Source organism: Paramisgurnus dabryanus, chromosome 8 (genome assembly GCF_030506205.2).
Source record: "Paramisgurnus dabryanus chromosome 8, PD_genome_1.1, whole genome shotgun sequence".
Taxonomy (NCBI): Eukaryota; Metazoa; Chordata; class Actinopteri; order Cypriniformes; family Cobitidae; genus Paramisgurnus; species Paramisgurnus dabryanus.
This window is the reverse complement of record NC_133344.1, coordinates 43230006-43237920: the sequence shown is the minus strand read 5'-3', so window position 1 is coordinate 43237920 and position 7915 is coordinate 43230006. Positions and strand designations below refer to the sequence as shown.

Below are 7915 nucleotides of genomic sequence, written 5' to 3'. Positions count from 1 at the left end.
ACTTTTCATGCAAAAGTGCCCAATTCGGCCTAAAATGCCTTCAGGGGCATTCTTATGATGAGAAATGTCGTTTAAAGGCATTTCCAGCTCAGAAAAGCATTTTTCAAGCGATTTCAACATTTCAGGTTGGACTGTGACTTTTCATGGAAAAGTGCCCAATTCGGCCTAAAATGCCTTCAGGGGCATTCTTATGATGAGAAATGTCGTTTAAAGGCATTTCCAGCTCAGAAAAGCATTTTTCAAGCGATTTCAACATTTCAGGTTGGACTGTGACTTTTCATGCAAAAGTGCCCAATTCGGCCTAAAATGCCTTCAGGGGCATTCTTATGATGAGAAATGTCGTTTAAAGGCATTTCCAGCTCAGAAAAGCATTTTTCAAGCGATTTCAACATTTCAGGTTGGACTGTGACTTTTCATGCAAAAGTGCCCAATTCGGCCTAAAATGCCTTCAGGGGCATTCTTATGATGAGAAATGTCGTTTTAAAGGCATTTCGAGCTCAGAAAAGCATTTTTCAAGCGATTTCAACATTTCAGGTTGGACTGTGACTTTTCATGCAAAAGTGCCCAATTCGGCCTAAAATGCCTTCAGGGGCATTCTTATGATGAGAAATGTCGTTTAAAGGCATTTCCAGCTCAGAAAAGCATTTTTCAAGCGATTTCAACATTTCAGGTTGAACTGTGACTTTTCATGCAAAAGTGCCCAATTCGGCCTAAAATGCCTTCAGGGGCATTCTTATGATGAGAAATGTCGTTTAAAGGCATTTCCAGGTCAGAAAAGCATTTTTCAAGCAATTTCAACATTTCAGGTTGGACTGTGACTTTTCATGCAAAAGTGCCCAATTCGGCCTAAAATGCCTTCAGGGGCATTCTTATGATGAGAAATGTCGTTTAAAGGCATTTCCAGCTCAGAAAAGCATTTTTCAAGCGATTTCAACATTTCAGGTTGGATTGTGACTTTTAATGCAAAAGTGCCCAATTCGGCCTAAAATGCCTTCAGGAGCATTCTTATGATGAGAAATGTCGTTTAAAGGCATTTCCAGCTCAGAAAAGCATTTTTCAAGCGATTTCAACATTTCAGGTTGGACTGTGACTTTTCATGCAAAAGTGCCCAATTCGGCCTAAAATGCCTTCAGGAGCTTTCTTATGATGAGAAATGTCGTTTAAAGGCATTTCCAGCTCAGAAAAGCATTTTTCAAGCGATTTCAGCATTTCAGGATGGATTTTGACTTTTCATGCAAAAGTGCCCAATTCGGCCTAAAATGCCTTCAGGAGCATTCTTATGATGAGAAATATCGTTTAAAGGCATTTCCAGCTCAGAAAAGCATTTTTCAAGCGATTTCAACATTTCAGGTTGGACTGTGACTTTTCATGCAAAAGTGCCCAATTCGGCCTAAAATGCCTTCAGAAGCATTCTTATGATGAGAAATGTCGTTTAAAGGCATTTCCAGCTCAGAAAAGCATTTTTCAAGCGATTTCAACATTTCAGGTTGGACTGTGACTTTTCATGGAAAAGTGCCCAATTCGGCCTAAAATGCCTTCAGGGGCATTCTTATGATGAGAAATGTCGTTTAAAGGCATTTCCAGCTCAGAAAAGCATTTTTCAAGCGATTTCAACATTTCAGGATGGACTGTGACTTCTCATGCAAAAGTGCCCAATTCGGCCTAAAATGCCTTCAGGGGCATTCTTATGATGAGAAATGTCGTTTAAAGGCATTTCCAGCTCAGAAAAGCATTTTTCAAGCGATTTCAACATTTCAGGTTGGACTGTGACTTTTCATGCAAAAGTGCCCATTTCGGCCTAAAATGCCTTCAGGGGCATTCTTATGATGAGAAATGTCGTTTAAAGGCATTTCCAGCTCAGAAAAGCATTTTTCAATCGATTGCAACATTTCAGGTTGGACTGTGACTTTTCATGCAAAAGTGCCCAATTCGGCCTAAAATGCCTTCAGGGGCATTCTTATGATGAGAAATGTCGTTTAAAGGCATTTCCAGCTCAGAAAAGCATTTTTCAAGCGATTTCAACATTTCAGGATGGACTGTGACTTCTCATGCAAAAGTGCCCAATTCGGCCTAAAATGCCTTCAGGGGCATTCTTATGATGAGAAATGTCGTTTAAAGGCATTTCCAGCTCAGAAAAGCATTTTTCAAGCAATTTCAACATTTCAGGTTGGACTGTGACTTTTCATGCAAAAGTGCCCAATTCGGCCTAAAATGCCTTCAGGGGCATTCTTATGATGAGAAATGTCGTTTAAAGGCATTTCCAGCTCAGAAAAGCATTTTTCAAGCGATTTCAACATTTCAGGATGGACTGTGACTTTTCATGCAAAAGTGCCCAATTCGGCCTAAAATGCCTTCAGGGGCATTCTTATGATGAGAAATGTCGTTTAAAGGCATTTCCAGCTCAGAAAAGCATTTTTCAAGCGATTTCAACATTTCAGGTTGGACTGTGACTTTTCATGGAAAAGTGCCCAATTCGGCCTAAAATGCCTTCAGGGGCATTCTTATGATGAGAAATGTCGTTTAAAGGCATTTCCAGCTCAGAAAAGCATTTTTCAAGCGATTTCAACATTTCAGGTTGGACTGTGACTTTTCATGCAAAAGTGCCCAATTCGGCCTAAAATGCCTTCAGGGGCATTCTTATGATGAGAAATGTCGTTTAAAGGCATTTCCAGCTCAGAAAAGCATTTTTCAAGCGATTTCAACATTTCAGGTTGGACTGTGACTTTTCATGCAAAAGTGCCCAATTCGGCCTAAAATGCCTTCAGGGGCATTCTTATGATGAGAAATGTCGTTTAAAGGCATTTCGAGCTCAGAAAAGCATTTTTCAAGCGATTTCAACATTTCAGGTTGGACTGTGACTTTTCATGCAAAAGTGCCCAATTCGGCCTAAAATGCCTTCAGGGGCATTCTTATGATGAGAAATGTCGTTTAAAGGCATTTCCAGCTCAGAAAAGCATTTTTCAAGCGATTTCAACATTTCAGGTTGAACTGTGACTTTTCATGCAAAAGTGCCCAATTCGGCCTAAAATGCCTTCAGGGGCATTCTTATGATGAGAAATGTCGTTTAAAGGCATTTCCAGGTCAGAAAAGCATTTTTCAAGCAATTTCAACATTTCAGGTTGGACTGTGACTTTTCATGCAAAAGTGCCCAATTCGGCCTAAAATGCCTTCAGGGGCATTCTTATGATGAGAAATGTCGTTTAAAGGCATTTCCAGCTCAGAAAAGCATTTTTCAAGCGATTTCAACATTTCAGGTTGGATTGTGACTTTTAATGCAAAAGTGCCCAATTCGGCCTAAAATGCCTTCAGGAGCATTCTTATGATGAGAAATGTCGTTTAAAGGCATTTCCAGCTCAGAAAAGCATTTTTCAAGCGATTTCAACATTTCAGGTTGGACTGTGACTTTTCATGCAAAAGTGCCCAATTCGGCCTAAAATGCCTTCAGGAGCATTCTTATGATGAGAAATGTCGTTTAAAGGCATTTCCAGCTCAGAAAAGCATTTTTCAAGCGATTTCAGCATTTCAGGATGGATTTTGACTTTTCATGCAAAAGTGCCCAATTCGGCCTAAAATGCCTTCAGGAGCATTCTTATGATGAGAAATGTCGTTTAAAGGCATTTCCAGCTCAGAAAAGCATTTTTCAAGCGATTTCAACATTTCAGGTTGGACTGTGACTTTTCATGCAAAAGTGCCCAATTCGGCCTAAAATGCCTTCAGAAGCATTCTTATGATGAGAAATGTCGTTTAAAGGCATTTCCAGCTCAGAAAAGCATTTTTCAAGCGATTTCAACATTTCAGGTTGGACTGTGACTTTTCATGGAAAAGTGCCCAATTCGGCCTAAAATGCCTTCAGGGGCATTCTTATGATGAGAAATGTCGTTTAAAGGCATTTCCAGCTCAGAAAAGCATTTTTCAAGCGATTTCAACATTTCAGGATGGACTGTGACTTCTCATGCAAAAGTGCCCAATTCGGCCTAAAATGCCTTCAGGGGCATTCTTATGATGAGAAATGTCGTTTAAAGGCATTTCCAGCTCAGAAAAGCATTTTTCAAGCGATTTCAACATTTCAGGTTGGACTGTGACTTTTCATGCAAAAGTGCCCATTTCGGCCTAAAATGCCTTCAGGGGCATTATTATGATGAGAAATGTCGTTTAAAGGCATTTCCAGCTCAGAAAAGCATTTTTCAATCGATTGCAACATTTCAGGTTGGACTGTGACTTTTCATGCAAAAGTGCCCAATTCGGCCTAAAATGCCTTCAGGGGCATTCTTATGATGAGAAATGTCGTTTAAAGGCATTTCCAGCTCAGAAAAGCATTTTTCAAGCGATTTCAACATTTCAGGTTGGACTGTGACTTTTCATGCAAAAGTGCCCAATTCGGCCTAAAATGCCTTCAGGGGCATTCTTATGATGAGAAATGTCGTTTAAAGGCATTTCCAGCTCAGAAAAGCATTTTTCAAGCGATTTCAACATTTCAGGTTGGAATGTGACTTTTCATGCAAAAGTGCCCAATTCGGCCTAAAATGCCTTCAGGGGCATTCTTATGATGAGAAATGTCGTTTAAAGGCATTTCCAGCTCAGAAAAGCATTTTTCAAGCGATTTCAACATTTCAGGTTGGACTGTGACTTTTCATGCAAAAGTGCCCAATTCGGCCTAAAATGCCTTCAGGGGCATTCTTATGATGAGAAATGTCGTTTAAAGGCATTTCCAGCTCAGAAAAGCATTTTTCAAGCGATTTCAACATTTCAGGTTGGACTGTGACTTTTCATGCAAAAGTGCCCAATTCGGCCTAAAATGCCTTCAGGGGCATTCTTATGATGAGAAATGTCGTTTAAAGGCATTTCCAGCTCAGAAAAGCATTTTTCAAGCCATTTCAACATTTCAGGTTGGACTGTGACTTTTCATGCAAAAGTGCCCAATTCGGCCTAAAATGCCTTCAGGGGCATTCTTATGATGAGAAATGTCATTTAAAGGCATTTCCAGCTCAGAAAAGCATTTTTCAAGCGATTTCAACATTTCAGGTTGCACTGTGACTTTTCATGCAAAAGTGCCCAATTCGGCCTAAAATGCCTTCAGGGGCATTCTTATGATGAGAAATGTCGTTTAAAGGCATTTCCAGCTCAGAAAAGCATTTTTCAAGCGATTTCAACATTTCAGGTTGCACTGTGACTTTTCATGCAAAAGTGCCCAATTCGGCCTAAAATGCCTTCAGGGGCATTCTTATGATGAGAAATGTCGTTTAAAGGCATTTCCAGCTCAGAAAAGCATTTTTCAAGCGATTTCAACATTTCATGATGGACTGTGACTTTTCATGCAAAAGTGCCCAATTCGGCCTAAAATGCCTTCAGGGGCATTCTTATGATGAGAAATGTCGTTTAAAGGCATTTCCAGCTCAGAAAAGCATTTTTCAAGCGATTTCAACATTTCAGGTTGGACTGTGACTTTTCATGCAAAAGTGCCCAATTCGGCCTAAAATGCCTTCAGAAGCATTCTTATGATGAGAAATGTCGTTTAAAGGCATTTCCAGCTCAGAAAAGCATTTTTCAAGCGATTTCAACATTTCAGGTTGGACTGTGACTTTTCATGCAAAAGTGCCCAATTCGGCCTAAAATGCCTTCAGGGGCATTCTTATGATGAGAAATGTCGTTTAAAGGCATTTCCAGCTCAGAAAAGCATTTTTCAAGCGATTTCAACATTTCAGGATGGACTGTGCCCAGCAAGCAATAGCCGTCATTTCAACGTCTCGTTTCAGTATAGACCCGATATAGCCGGGCTGTGCCTGGCCCACTTCTAGCCCAATTAAACTTTAATTTGGTTACATGTGGTTTTTGACAAAATAATTTGTGAGATGGATGCTATTTTATCATGTAAGCAAAGTTAACAGCGATTACAAGGTATTTATTTTCATTTCTTTAAAGTGTTTTATGCATCGTCTGTACGTAGTCATAATTTAGCTCATAAATAGACCGACTACGAATAAACCACGTTTAGCCCAGAAATAACCATGAATTTAATTACATGTTGTTTTGCCAAAATTATTTGTGAGATGTATGATATTTAATAATGTAAACAAAGTTCAAAGCAATTAAGGTATTTTGTTTCATTTCTTTAAAGTGTTTTATGCACCGTTTGTACTTAGCCACTATTTAGCTTACAAATAGACCGACTATGAATAACCCACGTTTAGCCCAGAAATAACCATTAATTTAATTACATGTTGTTTTGCCAAAATGATTTGTGAGATGTATGATATTTAATCATGTAAACAAATTCAAAGCGATTAAGGTATTTTGTTTCATTTCTTTAAAGTGTTTTATGCACCGTCTGTACTAGCCACTATTTAGCTTACAAATAGACCGACTATAACCCACGTTTAGCCCAGAAATAACCATTAATTTAATTACATGTGGTTTTTGCCAAAATAACTTGTGAGATGTATGGTATTTCATTGTAAGCAAAGTTAACAGCGATTACAAGGTTTGTTTAATTTCTTTAAAGTGTTTTATGCACCGTCGTACATAGCCACTATTTAGCTCATAAATAGACCGACTACGAACAAACCATGTTTAGCCCAAAATAACCTTGAATTTAATAAAATTTCGTTTTTGCCAAAATAACTTGCAAGAATTATGATATTTTATCAGGCATGCAAAGACACCAGTGAAATTAAGATGTTTGGTTTTATTTATCTTATCTGAATATCTGCTGTCACGCATAACATTCATTTTATTTGACCGTATTTCAAAGATAAACAAAATCCAGTTACAACTCCGAACCGCTAGATGGCAGCAGTACACAAACACGGGGCCAAATCTCGCGAGAAAGATTTCCGCTGTTTGAAAAGCAACAACATCAGCGAGCAGCCACGAGGAAAGCATGTACCACACTCGTTTGGTCTTGTAAGTTTTATTTTTATTATTTTATTTTACATGTGTTTAAAATTGATTTAATTTTTTTTGTTGTTGGAATCGCGACATTCTTGCGGGTAACTTAACAGTATAACGTAGTAAGTAACCCATGTTTTATAAAACCTAAACAGTACAACCTGCAATGTAATAAAATAGTGGAGGTAAATGAATCTATGTAACGTTACACTGAAGATCAACATGAGTGATTTGTAGGCTGCTTTTTAGTAACAGCAGTAACTTAGCTAAGTTATTACTGTGTTGCTTACAGTAATGTAGGCAGTGTTGTGCTTTACAATTATGCATGCAGAGATAGATTGTGGGGGAAAGCTATTCCTCCATATGGATTTAACTTACAGGCCTTCAGTCTGTTGGAAAAAAGAGTTTTATTGTGTTAGTGAGGGAAAACTTGCAGGTCAGTGGGCATTAACCTTTAAGGTTGGTAAACACTTGTACACTGAAGCATACAATACTGTACAATTACTGACACAGGCATGTGCTATTCAGGTGTCAAAGCTGTGCGAAACTGGAGGGAGAAACTTGAGAGACCGTGCCGGAAGAATGCTGGACAGGTAAATTCTCTAAACATGCAATATTAATCAGACATTGTGGTGTCAACACAGTCTTTCATGTGGTCACAAAAAATCAGAAAATATTTCAGTCTGCAACTGTTAACGACATTGTCTTTTGTATTTTAGAGTTCACAAAAATTCATTAATTTCAAAGTTCAACATGAATGGTGGTGGTCCACTGCAGAAGCAAGCATTTGAAAAAACATCAGTTCTCAGTTATTAAAGGTAAGTGTGTTTGTATGTAGTTTTAGGCTACATGGTGTTTCACAAAATAGTACTTTTAATATGACATTAGGTTATGTGAGGAGTAATTGACGACAGTCCGGTACTGCCTTAATATTTTCTAAATATTAAAAGCCCCAGATTAAATTACTCTTTGCCGATACAACAGTTTACTCATCCATACAATATTGTTTAAATGTTTTATTTTTAGACAT

General features: G+C 38.4%; 1 long non-coding RNA gene across 1 annotated transcript; it reads left to right on the top strand.

Annotated features, from left to right (window-relative positions):
• Positions 1–5799: 5799 nt before the first annotated feature.
• Positions 5800–7478, top strand: LOC135770601 (uncharacterized). Its single transcript, XR_010542716.1, has 3 exons — positions 5800–5895; positions 6749–6900; positions 7414–7478. It is a non-coding gene; the product is annotated as an uncharacterized lncRNA (long non-coding RNA).
• Positions 7479–7915: the final 437 nt, after the last annotated feature.